This window comes from Oncorhynchus mykiss, unplaced genomic scaffold (assembly GCF_013265735.2).
Source record: "Oncorhynchus mykiss isolate Arlee unplaced genomic scaffold, USDA_OmykA_1.1 un_scaffold_528, whole genome shotgun sequence".
Taxonomy (NCBI): domain Eukaryota; kingdom Metazoa; phylum Chordata; class Actinopteri; order Salmoniformes; family Salmonidae; genus Oncorhynchus; species Oncorhynchus mykiss.
In genome coordinates, this window is record NW_023493975.1 from 15,001 (window position 1) to 29,657 (window position 14,657).

Sequence of the window (14,657 nt, forward strand, 5' to 3'; positions counted from 1 at the left end):
GTGACCAGGTGCACATGGTCCTTTGGGTGACCAGGTGCACGCCGGCCTTTGGGTGACCAGGTGCACACGGTTCTTTTGGGTGACCAGGTGCACATGGTCCTTTGGGTGACCAGGTGCACGCCGGCCTTTGGGTGACCAGGTGCACATGGTCCTTTTGGGTGACCAGGTGCACATGGTCCTTTGGGTGACCAGGTGCACGCCGGCCTTTGGGTGACCAGGTGCACACGGTTCTTTTGGGTGACCAGGTGCACATGGTCCTTTGGGTGACCAGGTGCACGCCGGCCTTTGGGTGACCAGGTGCACATGGTCCTTTTGGGTGACCAGGTGCACATGGTCCTTTGGGTGACCAGGTGCACGCCGGCCTTTGGGTGACCAGGTGCACATGGTCCTTTGGGTGACCAGGTGCACGCCGGCCTTTGGGTGACCAGGTGCACATGGTCCTTTGGGTGACCAGGTGCACGCCGGCCTTTGGGTGACCAGGTGCACATGGTCCTTTTGGGTGACCAGGTGCACATGGTCCTTTGGGTGACCAGGTGCACGCCGGCCTTTGGGTGACCAGGTGCACATGGTCCTTTGGGTGACCAGGTGCACGCCGGCCTTTGGGTGACCAGGTGCACATGGTCCTTTGGGTGACCAGGTGCACGCCGGCCTTTGGGTGACCAGGTGCACATGGTCCTTTTGGGTGACCAGGTGCACATGGTCCTTTGGGTGACCAGGTGCACGCCGGCCTTTGGGTGACCAGGTGCACATGGTCCTTTTGGGTGACCAGGTGCACGCCGGCCTTTGGGTGACCAGGTGCACATGGTCCTTTTGGGTGACCAGGTGCACATGGTCCTTTGGGTGACCAGGTGCACGCCGGCCTTTGGGTGACCAGGTGCACACGGTCCTTTTGGGTGACCAGGTGCACGCCGGCCTTTGGGTGACCAGGTGCACATGGTCCTTTTGGGTGACCAGGTGCACGCCGGCCTTTGGGTGACCAGGTGCACGCCGGTCCTTTTGGGTGACCAGGTGCACAAGTTCCATTTGGGTGACCAGGTGCACGCGGTTCATAACAGCGCGGTTATCTGCTTTAATGTCCGAGGAGGGGTGCTTAAGTGTGGGTGCCCTGGTTCACCTGGTATGCGAGGTTGTGGAGGTGGGGGGGGTCCCCTGCTGGTATCATCCCCGAAATAGAGGGGTGATACCCGGGTGGTGAGTAAGGGCCTACAAGCCTGGAGGTCAATAGCTCCAGGGGGTAAGCTCTACTGTCATGTCCGTAAATAGAGTGGTGTTACCCGGGTTTTGAACCATATTTTAATTTTTGGGTTACCAGATGCACACGGGTCTTTTGGAAAACAATCACAATCTGCATCCATCGTAATATCTTAAACTGTATATAAAGCACCTAAGGACGGGCCTGACCGAGAGAGGGCCGTAGTAGGGTACTCCCCTAGCGGGCTATATCAATAGAATGACCGGTAAAATGATTTAAAACAGTTTTATAATTTTTGGGTTACCAGATGCACACGGGTCTTTTGGAAAACAATCACAATCTGCATCCATCGTAATATATGAAACTGTATATAAAGCACTGAAGGACGGCCCCGACCGAGACAGGGCCTTAGTGGGGTGCTCCCATAGCGGGCTATATCAATAGAATGACCGGTAAAAGTATTTAAAACCGTTTTATAATTTTTGGGTTACCAGATGCACGTTTTCAATCACCAGTTGCACGGAGGATTAATAGCAATCTGCATCCATCGTGATTTCTTAAAGTGTGTAAAAAGCACCCAAGGACGGCCCTGACAGAGAGAGGGCCGTAGTGGGGCACTCCCCTAGCGGGCTATATCAATAGAATGACGGGTAAAAGTATTTAAAACCCTTTTATAATTTTTGGGTTACCAGATGCACGTTTTCAATCACCAGGTGCACGGAGGAAAATGAGCATTTGCATCCATAGTCATGTTTTAAACCGTCCATAAAGCACTCTTGGCCGGCCCCGGCAGAGAGAGAAAGAGATGGTGAAAAAAAAAAAAAAATCATCATCAGACCTTCCATAAATAATTCGGGCCGGCCCCCATTGCTAAAGGTCCGTAGTAGGGTGCGCCATAAGCGGACATGAATAGATGGAACACCGCTAACCGCATAGAGAACCGTGTTTTGGGTGACCAGGTGCACGTTTTCAATCACCAGTTGCACATTTTCAATCACCAGTTGCACGGAGGATTAATAGCAATCTGCATCCATCGCGATTTCTTAAAGTGTCTATAAAGCACTCAGGACGGGCCCGACCGAGACAGGGCCTTAGTGGGGTGCTCCCATAGCGGGCAACAATGAGAGGGGTGCCTTTAAATTCATTTTGAACCATATTTGAAATTTTGGGTTACCAGATGCACGTTTTCAATCACCAGTTGCACGGAGGATTAATAGCAATCTGCATCCATCGTGATTTCTTAAAGTGTGTAAAAAGCACCCAAGGACGGCCCTGACAGAGAGAGGGCCGTAGTGGGGCACTCCCCTAGCGGGCTATATCAATAGAATGACGGGTAAAAGTATTTAAAACCCTTTTATAATTTTTGGGTTACCAGATGCACGTTTTCAATCACCAGGTGCACGGAGGAAAATGAGCATTTGCATCCATAGTCATGTTTTAAACCGTCCATAAAGCACTCTTGGCCGGCCCCGGCAGAGAGAGAAAGAGATGGTGAAAAAAAAAAAAAAATCATCATCAGACCTTCCATAAATAATTCGGGCCGGCCCCCATTGCTAAAGGTCCGTAGTAGGGTGCGCCATAAGCGGACATGAATAGATGGAACACCGCTAACCGCATAGAGAACCGTGTTTTGGGTGACCAGGTGCACGTTTTCAATCACCAGTTGCACATTTTCAATCACCAGTTGCACGGAGGATTAATAGCAATCTGCATCCATCGCGATTTCTTAAAGTGTCTATAAAGCACTCAGGACGGGCCCGACCGAGACAGGGCCTTAGTGGGGTGCTCCCATAGCGGGCAACAATGAGAGGGGTGCCTTTAAATTCATTTTGAACCATATTTGAAATTTTGGGTTACCAGATGCACGTTTTCAATCACCAGTTGCACGGAGGATTAATAGCAATCTGCATCCATCGTGATTTCTTAAAGTGTGTAAAAAGCACCCAAGGACGGCCCTGACAGAGAGAGGGCCGTAGTGGGGCACTCCCCTAGCGGGCTATATCAATAGAATGACGGGTAAAAGTATTTAAAACCCTTTTATAATTTTTGGGTTACCAGATGCACGTTTTCAATCACCAGGTGCACGGAGGAAAATGAGCATTTGCATCCATAGTCATGTTTTAAACCGTCCATAAAGCACTCTTGGCCGGCCCCGGCAGAGAGAGAAAGAGATGGTGAAAAAAAAAAAAAATCATCATCAGACCTTCCATAAATAATTCGGGCCGGCCCCCATTGCTAAAGGTCCGTAGTAGGGTGCGCCATAAGCGGACATGAATAGATGGAACACCGCTAACCGCATAGAGAACCGTGTTTTGGGTGACCAGGTGCACGTTTTCAATCACCAGTTGCACATTTTCAATCACCAGTTGCACGGAGGATTAATAGCAATCTGCATCCATCGCGATTTCTTAAAGTGTCTATAAAGCACTCAGGACGGGCCCGACCGAGACAGGGCCTTAGTGGGGTGCTCCCATAGCGGGCAACAATGAGAGGGGTGCCTTTAAATTCATTTTGAACCATATTTGAAATTTTGGGTTACCAGATGCACGTTTTCAATCACCAGTTGCACGGAGGATTAATAGCAATCTGCATCCATCGTGATTTCTTAAAGTGTGTAAAAAGCACCCAAGGACGGCCCTGACAGAGAGAGGGCCGTAGTGGGGCACTCCCCTAGCGGGCTATATCAATAGAATGACGGGTAAAAGTATTTAAAACCCTTTTATAATTTTTGGGTTACCAGATGCACGTTTTCAATCACCAGGTGCACGGAGGAAAATGAGCATTTGCATCCATAGTCATGTTTTAAACCGTCCATAAAGCACTCTTGGCCGGCCCCGGCAGAGAGAGAAAGAGATGGTGAAAAAAAAAAAAAAATCATCATCAGACCTTCCATAAATAATTCGGGCCGGCCCCCATTGCTAAAGGTCCGTAGTAGGGTGCGCCATAAGCGGACATGAATAGATGGAACACCGCTAACCGCATAGAGAACCGTGTTTTGGGTGACCAGGTGCACGTTTTCAATCACCAGTTGCACATTTTCAATCACCAGTTGCACGGAGGATTAATAGCAATCTGCATCCATCGCGATTTCTTAAAGTGTCTATAAAGCACTCAGGACGGGCCCGACCGAGACAGGGCCTTAGTGGGGTGCTCCCATAGCGGGCAACAATGAGAGGGGTGCCTTTAAATTCATTTTGAACCATATTTGAAATTTTGGGTTACCAGATGCACGTTTTCAATCACCAGTTGCACGGAGGATTAATAGCAATCTGCATCCATCGTGATTTCTTAAAGTGTGTAAAAAGCACCCAAGGACGGCCCTGACAGAGAGAGGGCCGTAGTGGGGCACTCCCCTAGCGGGCTATATCAATAGAATGACGGGTAAAAGTATTTAAAACCCTTTTATAATTTTTGGGTTACCAGATGCACGTTTTCAATCACCAGGTGCACGGAGGAAAATGAGCATTTGCATCCATAGTCATGTTTTAAACCGTCCATAAAGCACTCTTGGCCGGCCCCGGCAGAGAGAGAAAGAGATGGTGAAAAAAAAAAAAAAATCATCATCAGACCTTCCATAAATAATTCGGGCCGGCCCCCATTGCTAAAGGTCCGTAGTAGGGTGCGCCATAAGCGGACATGAATAGATGGAACACCGCTAACCGCATAGAGAACCGTGTTTTGGGTGACCAGGTGCACGTTTTCAATCACCAGTTGCACATTTTCAATCACCAGTTGCACGGAGGATTAATAGCAATCTGCATCCATCGCGATTTCTTAAAGTGTCTATAAAGCACTCAGGACGGGCCCGACCGAGACAGGGCCTTAGTGGGGTGCTCCCATAGCGGGCAACAATGAGAGGGGTGCCTTTAAATTCATTTTGAACCATATTTGAAATTTTGGGTTACCAGATGCACGTTTTCAATCACCAGTTGCACGGAGGATTAATAGCAATCTGCATCCATCGTGATTTCTTAAAGTGTGTAAAAAGCACCCAAGGACGGCCCTGACAGAGAGAGGGCCGTAGTGGGGCACTCCCCTAGCGGGCTATATCAATAGAATGACGGGTAAAAGTATTTAAAACCCTTTTATAATTTTTGGGTTACCAGATGCACGTTTTCAATCACCAGGTGCACGGAGGAAAATGAGCATTTGCATCCATAGTCATGTTTTAAACCGTCCATAAAGCACTCTTGGCCGGCCCCGGCAGAGAGAGAAAGAGATGGTGAAAAAAAAAAAAAAATCATCATCAGACCTTCCATAAATAATTCGGGCCGGCCCCCATTGCTAAAGGTCCGTAGTAGGGTGCGCCATAAGCGGACATGAATAGATGGAACACCGCTAACCGCATAGAGAACCGTGTTTTGGGTGACCAGGTGCACGTTTTCAATCACCAGTTGCACATTTTCAATCACCAGTTGCACGGAGGATTAATAGCAATCTGCATCCATCGCGATTTCTTAAAGTGTCTATAAAGCACTCAGGACGGGCCCGACCGAGACAGGGCCTTAGTGGGGTGCTCCCATAGCGGGCAACAATGAGAGGGGTGCCTTTAAATTCATTTTGAACCATATTTGAAATTTTGGGTTACCAGATGCACGTTTTCAATCACCAGTTGCACGGAGGATTAATAGCAATCTGCATCCATCGTGATTTCTTAAAGTGTGTAAAAAGCACCCAAGGACGGCCCTGACAGAGAGAGGGCCGTAGTGGGGCACTCCCCTAGCGGGCTATATCAATAGAATGACGGGTAAAAGTATTTAAAACCCTTTTATAATTTTTGGGTTACCAGATGCACGTTTTCAATCACCAGGTGCACGGAGGAAAATGAGCATTTGCATCCATAGTCATGTTTTAAACCGTCCATAAAGCACTCTTGGCCGGCCCCGGCAGAGAGAGAAAGAGATGGTGAAAAAAAAAAAAAAATCATCATCAGACCTTCCATAAATAATTCGGGCCGGCCCCCATTGCTAAAGGTCCGTAGTAGGGTGCGCCATAAGCGGACATGAATAGATGGAACACCGCTAACCGCATAGAGAACCGTGTTTTGGGTGACCAGGTGCACGTTTTCAATCACCAGTTGCACATTTTCAATCACCAGTTGCACGGAGGATTAATAGCAATCTGCATCCATCGCGATTTCTTAAAGTGTCTATAAAGCACTCAGGACGGGCCCGACCGAGACAGGGCCTTAGTGGGGTGCTCCCATAGCGGGCAACAATGAGAGGGGTGCCTTTAAATTCATTTTGAACCATATTTGAAATTTTGGGTTACCAGATGCACGTTTTCAATCACCAGTTGCACGGAGGATTAATAGCAATCTGCATCCATCGTGATTTCTTAAAGTGTGTAAAAAGCACCCAAGGACGGCCCTGACAGAGAGAGGGCCGTAGTGGGGCACTCCCCTAGCGGGCTATATCAATAGAATGACGGGTAAAAGTATTTAAAACCCTTTTATAATTTTTGGGTTACCAGATGCACGTTTTCAATCACCAGGTGCACGGAGGAAAATGAGCATTTGCATCCATAGTCATGTTTTAAACCGTCCATAAAGCACTCTTGGCCGGCCCCGGCAGAGAGAGAAAGAGATGGTGAAAAAAAAAAAAAATCATCATCAGACCTTCCATAAATAATTCGGGCCGGCCCCCATTGCTAAAGGTCCGTAGTAGGGTGCGCCATAAGCGGACATGAATAGATGGAACACCGCTAACCGCATAGAGAACCGTGTTTTGGGTGACCAGGTGCACGTTTTCAATCACCAGTTGCACATTTTCAATCACCAGTTGCACGGAGGATTAATAGCAATCTGCATCCATCGCGATTTCTTAAAGTGTCTATAAAGCACTCAGGACGGGCCCGACCGAGACAGGGCCTTAGTGGGGTGCTCCCATAGCGGGCAACAATGAGAGGGGTGCCTTTAAATTCATTTTGAACCATATTTGAAATTTTGGGTTACCAGATGCACGTTTTCAATCACCAGTTGCACGGAGGATTAATAGCAATCTGCATCCATCGTGATTTCTTAAAGTGTGTAAAAAGCACCCAAGGACGGCCCTGACAGAGAGAGGGCCGTAGTGGGGCACTCCCCTAGCGGGCTATATCAATAGAATGACGGGTAAAAGTATTTAAAACCCTTTTATAATTTTTGGGTTACCAGATGCACGTTTTCAATCACCAGGTGCACGGAGGAAAATGAGCATTTGCATCCATAGTCATGTTTTAAACCGTCCATAAAGCACTCTTGGCCGGCCCCGGCAGAGAGAGAAAGAGATGGTGAAAAAAAAAAAAAAATCATCATCAGACCTTCCATAAATAATTCGGGCCGGCCCCCATTGCTAAAGGTCCGTAGTAGGGTGCGCCATAAGCGGACATGAATAGATGGAACACCGCTAACCGCATAGAGAACCGTGTTTTGGGTGACCAGGTGCACGTTTTCAATCACCAGTTGCACATTTTCAATCACCAGTTGCACGGAGGATTAATAGCAATCTGCATCCATCGCGATTTCTTAAAGTGTCTATAAAGCACTCAGGACGGGCCCGACCGAGACAGGGCCTTAGTGGGGTGCTCCCATAGCGGGCAACAATGAGAGGGGTGCCTTTAAATTCATTTTGAACCATATTTGAAATTTTGGGTTACCAGATGCACGTTTTCAATCACCAGTTGCACGGAGGATTAATAGCAATCTGCATCCATCGTGATTTCTTAAAGTGTGTAAAAAGCACCCAAGGACGGCCCTGACAGAGAGAGGGCCGTAGTGGGGCACTCCCCTAGCGGGCTATATCAATAGAATGACGGGTAAAAGTATTTAAAACCCTTTTATAATTTTTGGGTTACCAGATGCACGTTTTCAATCACCAGGTGCACGGAGGAAAATGAGCATTTGCATCCATAGTCATGTTTTAAACCGTCCATAAAGCACTCTTGGCCGGCCCCGGCAGAGAGAGAAAGAGATGGTGAAAAAAAAAAAAAAATCATCATCAGACCTTCCATAAATAATTCGGGCCGGCCCCCATTGCTAAAGGTCCGTAGTAGGGTGCGCCATAAGCGGACATGAATAGATGGAACACCGCTAACCGCATAGAGAACCGTGTTTTGGGTGACCAGGTGCACGTTTTCAATCACCAGTTGCACATTTTCAATCACCAGTTGCACGGAGGATTAATAGCAATCTGCATCCATCGCGATTTCTTAAAGTGTCTATAAAGCACTCAGGACGGGCCCGACCGAGACAGGGCCTTAGTGGGGTGCTCCCATAGCGGGCAACAATGAGAGGGGTGCCTTTAAATTCATTTTGAACCATATTTGAAATTTTGGGTTACCAGATGCACGTTTTCAATCACCAGTTGCACGGAGGATTAATAGCAATCTGCATCCATCGTGATTTCTTAAAGTGTGTAAAAAGCACCCAAGGACGGCCCTGACAGAGAGAGGGCCGTAGTGGGGCACTCCCCTAGCGGGCTATATCAATAGAATGACGGGTAAAAGTATTTAAAACCCTTTTATAATTTTTGGGTTACCAGATGCACGTTTTCAATCACCAGGTGCACGGAGGAAAATGAGCATTTGCATCCATAGTCATGTTTTAAACCGTCCATAAAGCACTCTTGGCCGGCCCCGGCAGAGAGAGAAAGAGATGGTGAAAAAAAAAAAAAAATCATCATCAGACCTTCCATAAATAATTCGGGCCGGCCCCCATTGCTAAAGGTCCGTAGTAGGGTGCGCCATAAGCGGACATGAATAGATGGAACACCGCTAACCGCATAGAGAACCGTGTTTTGGGTGACCAGGTGCACGTTTTCAATCACCAGTTGCACATTTTCAATCACCAGTTGCACGGAGGATTAATAGCAATCTGCATCCATCGCGATTTCTTAAAGTGTCTATAAAGCACTCAGGACGGGCCCGACCGAGACAGGGCCTTAGTGGGGTGCTCCCATAGCGGGCAACAATGAGAGGGGTGCCTTTAAATTCATTTTGAACCATATTTGAAATTTTGGGTTACCAGATGCACGTTTTCAATCACCAGTTGCACGGAGGATTAATAGCAATCTGCATCCATCGTGATTTCTTAAAGTGTGTAAAAAGCACCCAAGGACGGCCCTGACAGAGAGAGGGCCGTAGTGGGGCACTCCCCTAGCGGGCTATATCAATAGAATGACGGGTAAAAGTATTTAAAACCCTTTTATAATTTTTGGGTTACCAGATGCACGTTTTCAATCACCAGGTGCACGGAGGAAAATGAGCATTTGCATCCATAGTCATGTTTTAAACCGTCCATAAAGCACTCTTGGCCGGCCCCGGCAGAGAGAGAAAGAGATGGTGAAAAAAAAAAAAAAATCATCATCAGACCTTCCATAAATAATTCGGGCCGGCCCCCATTGCTAAAGGTCCGTAGTAGGGTGCGCCATAAGCGGACATGAATAGATGGAACACCGCTAACCGCATAGAGAACCGTGTTTTGGGTGACCAGGTGCACGTTTTCAATCACCAGTTGCACATTTTCAATCACCAGTTGCACGGAGGATTAATAGCAATCTGCATCCATCGCGATTTCTTAAAGTGTCTATAAAGCACTCAGGACGGGCCCGACCGAGACAGGGCCTTAGTGGGGTGCTCCCATAGCGGGCAACAATGAGAGGGGTGCCTTTAAATTCATTTTGAACCATATTTGAAATTTTGGGTTACCAGATGCACGTTTTCAATCACCAGTTGCACGGAGGATTAATAGCAATCTGCATCCATCGTGATTTCTTAAAGTGTGTAAAAAGCACCCAAGGACGGCCCTGACAGAGAGAGGGCCGTAGTGGGGCACTCCCCTAGCGGGCTATATCAATAGAATGACGGGTAAAAGTATTTAAAACCCTTTTATAATTTTTGGGTTACCAGATGCACGTTTTCAATCACCAGGTGCACGGAGGAAAATGAGCATTTGCATCCATAGTCATGTTTTAAACCGTCCATAAAGCACTCTTGGCCGGCCCCGGCAGAGAGAGAAAGAGATGGTGAAAAAAAAAAAAAAATCATCATCAGACCTTCCATAAATAATTCGGGCCGGCCCCCATTGCTAAAGGTCCGTAGTAGGGTGCGCCATAAGCGGACATGAATAGATGGAACACCGCTAACCGCATAGAGAACCGTGTTTTGGGTGACCAGGTGCACGTTTTCAATCACCAGTTGCACATTTTCAATCACCAGTTGCACGGAGGATTAATAGCAATCTGCATCCATCGCGATTTCTTAAGTGTCTATAAAGCACTCAGGACGGGCCCGACCGAGGACAGGGCCTTAGTGGGGTGCTCCCATAGCGGGCAACAATGAGAGGGGTGCCTTTAAATTCATTTTGAACCATATTTGAAATTTTGGGTTACCAGATGCACGTTTTCAATCACCAGTTGCACGGAGGATTAATAGCAATCTGCATCCATCGTGATTTCTTAAAGTGTGTAAAAAGCACCCAAGGACGGCCCTGACAGAGAGAGGGCCGTAGTGGGGCACTCCCCTAGCGGGCTATATCAATAGAATGACGGGTAAAAGTATTTAAAAACCCTTTTATAATTTTTGGGTTACCAGATTGCACGTTTTCAATCACCAGGTGCACGGAGGAAAATGAGCATTTGCATCCATAGTCATGTTTTAAACCGTCCATAAAGCACTCTTGGCCGGCCCGGCAGAGAGAGAAGAGATGGTGAAAAAAAAAAAAAATCATCATCAGACCTTCCATAAATAATTCGGGCCGGCCCCCATTGCTAAAGGTCCGTAGTAGGGTGCGCCATAAGCGGACATGAATAGATGGAACACCGCTAACCGCATAGAGAACCGTGTTTTGGGGACCAGGTGCACGTTTTCAATCACCAGTTGCACATTTTCAATCACCAGTTGCACGGAGGATTAATAGCAATCTGCATCCATCGCGATTTCTTAAAGTGTCTATAAAGCACTCAGGACGGGCCCGACCGAGACAGGGCCTTAGTGGGGTGCTCCCATAGCGGGCAACAATGAGAGGGGTGCCTTTAAATTCATTTTGAACCATATTTGAAATTTTGGGTTACCAGATGCACGTTTTCAATCACCAGTTGCACGGAGGATTAATAGCAATCTGCATCCTCGTGATTTCTTAAAGTGTGTAAAAAGCACCCAAGGACGGCCTGACAGAGAGAGGGCCGTAGTGGGGCACTCCCCTAGCGGGCTATATCAATAGAAATGACGGGTAAAAGTATTTAAAACCCTTTTATAATTTTTGGTTACCAGATGCACGTTTTCAATCACCAGGTGCACGGAGGAAAATGAGCATTTGCATCCATAGTCATGTTTTAAACCGTCCATAAAGCACTCTTGGCCGGCCCCGGCAGAGAGAGAAAGAGATGGTGAAAAAAAAAAAAAATCATCATCAGACCTTCCATAAATAATTCGGGCCGGCCCCCATTGCTAAAGGTCCGTAGTAGGGTGCGCCATAAGCGGACATGAATAGATGGAACACCGGGGCTAACCGCATAGAGAACCGTGTTTTGGGTGACCAGGTGCAACGTTTTCAATCACCAGTTGCACATTTTCAATCACCAGTTGCACGGAGGATTAATAGCAATCTGCATCCATCGCGATTTCTTAAAGTGTCTATAAAGCACTCAGGACGGGCACCGACCGAGACAGGGCCTTAGTGGGGTGCTCCCATAGCGGGCAACAATGAGAGGGGTGCCTTTAAATTCATTTTGAACCATATTTGAAATTTGGGTTACCAGATGCACGTTTTCAATCACCAGTTGCACGGAGGATTAATAGCAATCTGCATCCATCGTGATTTCTTAAAGTGTGTAAAAAGCACCCAAGGACGGCCCTGACAGAGAGAGGGCCGTAGTGGGGCACTCCCCTAGCGGGCTATATCAATAGAATGACGGGTAAAAGTATTTAAAACCCTTTTATAATTTTTGGGTTACCAGATGCACGTTTTCAATCACCAGTGTGCACGGAGGAAAATGAGCATTTGCATCCATAGTCATGTTTTAAACCGTCCATAAAGCACTCTTGGCCGGCCCCGGCAGAGAGAGAAAGAGATGGTGAAAAAAAAAAAAAATCATCATCAGACCTTCCATAAATAATTCGGGCCGGCCCCCATTGCTAAAGGTCCGTAGTAGGGTGCGCCATAAGCGACATGAATAGATGGAACACCGCTAACCGCATAGAGAACCGTGTTTTGGGTGACCAGGTGCACGTTTTCAATCACCAGTTGCACATTTTCAATCACCAGTTGCACGGAGGATTAATAGCAATCTGCATCCATCGCGATTTCTTAAAGTGTCTATAAAGCACTCAGGACGGGCCCGACCGAGACAGGGCCTTAGTGGGGTGCTCCCATAGCGGGCAACATGAGAGGGGTGCCTTTAAATTCATTTTGAACCATATTTGAAATTTTGGGTTACCAGATGCACGTTTTCAATCACCAGTTGCACGGAGGATTAATAGCAATCTGCATCCATCGTGATTTCTTAAAGTGTGTAAAAAGCACCCAAGGACGGCCCTGACAGAGAGAGGGCCGTAGTGGGGCACTCCCCTAGCGGGCTATATCAATAGAATGACGGGTAAAAGTATTTAAAAACCCTTTTATAATTTTTGGGTTACCAGATGCACGTTTTCAATCACCAGGTGCACGGAGGAAAATGAGCATTTGCATCCATAGTCATGTTTTAAACCGTCCATAAAGCACTCTTGGCCGGCCCCGGCAGAGAGAGAAAGAGATGGTGAAAAAAAAAAAAAAAATCATCATCAGACCTTCCATAAATAATTCGGGCCGGCCCCCATTGCTAAAGGTCCGTAGTAGGGTGCGCCATAAGCGGACATGAATAGATGGAACACCGCTAACCGCATAGAAGAACCGTGTTTTGGGTGACCAGGTGCACGTTTTCAATCACCAGTTGCACATTTTCAATCACCAGTTGCACGGAGGATTAATAGCAATCTGCATCCATCGCGATTTCTTAAAGTGTCTATAAAGCACTCAGGACGGGCCCGACCGAGACAGGGCCTTAGTGGGGTGCTCCCATAGCGGGGCAACAATGAGAGGGGTGCCTTAAATTCATTTTGAACCATATTTGAAATTTTGGGTTACCAGATGCACGTTTTCAATCACCAGTTTGCACGGAGATTAATAGCAATCTGCATCCATCGTGATTTCTTAAAGTGTGTAAAAAGCACCCAAGGACGGCCCTGACAGAGAGAGGGCCGTAGTGGGGCACTCCCCTAGCGGGCTATATCAATAGAATGACGGGTAAAAAGTATTTAAAACCCTTTTATAATTTTTGGGTTACCAGATGCACGTTTTCAATCACCAGGTGCACGGAGGAAAATGAGCATTTGCATCCATAGTCATGTTTTAAAAACGTCCATAAAGCACTCTTGGCCGGCCCCGGCAGAGAGAGAAAGAGATGGTGAAAAAAAAAAAAAAATCATCATCAGACCTTCCATAAATTAATTCGGGCCGGCCCCCATTGCTAAAGGTCCGTAGTAGGGTGCGCCATAAGCGGACATGAATAGATGGAACACCGCTAACCGCATAGAGAACCGTGTTTGGTGACCAGGTGCACGTTTTCAATCACCAGTTGCACATTTTCAATCACCAGTTGCACGGAGGATTAATAGCAATCTGCATCCATCGCGATTTCTTAAAGTGTCTATAAAGCACTCAGGACGGGCCCGACCGAGACAGGGCCTTAGTGGGGTGCTCCCATAGCGGGCAACATGAGAGGGGTGCCTTTAAATTCATTTTGAACCATATTTGAAATTTTGGTTACCAGATGCACGTTTTCAATCACCAGTTGCACGGAGGATTAATAGCAATCTGCATCCATCGTGATTTCTTAAAGTGTGTAAAAAAGCACCCAAGGACGGCCCTGACAGAGAGAGGGCCGTAGTGGGGCACTCCCCTAGCGGGCTATATCAATAGAATGACGGGTAAAAGTATTAAAACCCTTTTATAATTTTTGGGTTACCAGATGCACGTTTTCAATCACCAGGTGCACGGAGGAAAATGAGCATTTGCATCCATAGTCATGTTTTAAACCGTCCATAAAGCACTCTTGGCCGGCCCCGGCAGAGAGAGAAAGAGATGGTGAAAAAAAAAAAAAATCATCATCAGACCTTCCATAAATAATTCGGGCCGGCCCCCATTGCTAAAGGTCCGTAGTAGGTGCGCCATAAGCGGACATGAATAGATGGAACACCGCTAACCGCATAGAGAACCGTGTTTTGGGTGACCAGGTGCACGTTTTCAATCACCAGTTGCACATTTTCAATCACCAGTTGCACGGAGGATTAATAGCAATCTGCATCCATCGCGATTTCTTAAAGTGTCTATAAAGCACTCAGGACGGGCCCGACCGAGACAGGGCCTTAGTGGGGTGCTCCCATAGCGGGCAACAATGAGAGGGGTGCCTTTAAATTCATTTGAACCATATTTGAAATTTTGGGTTACCAG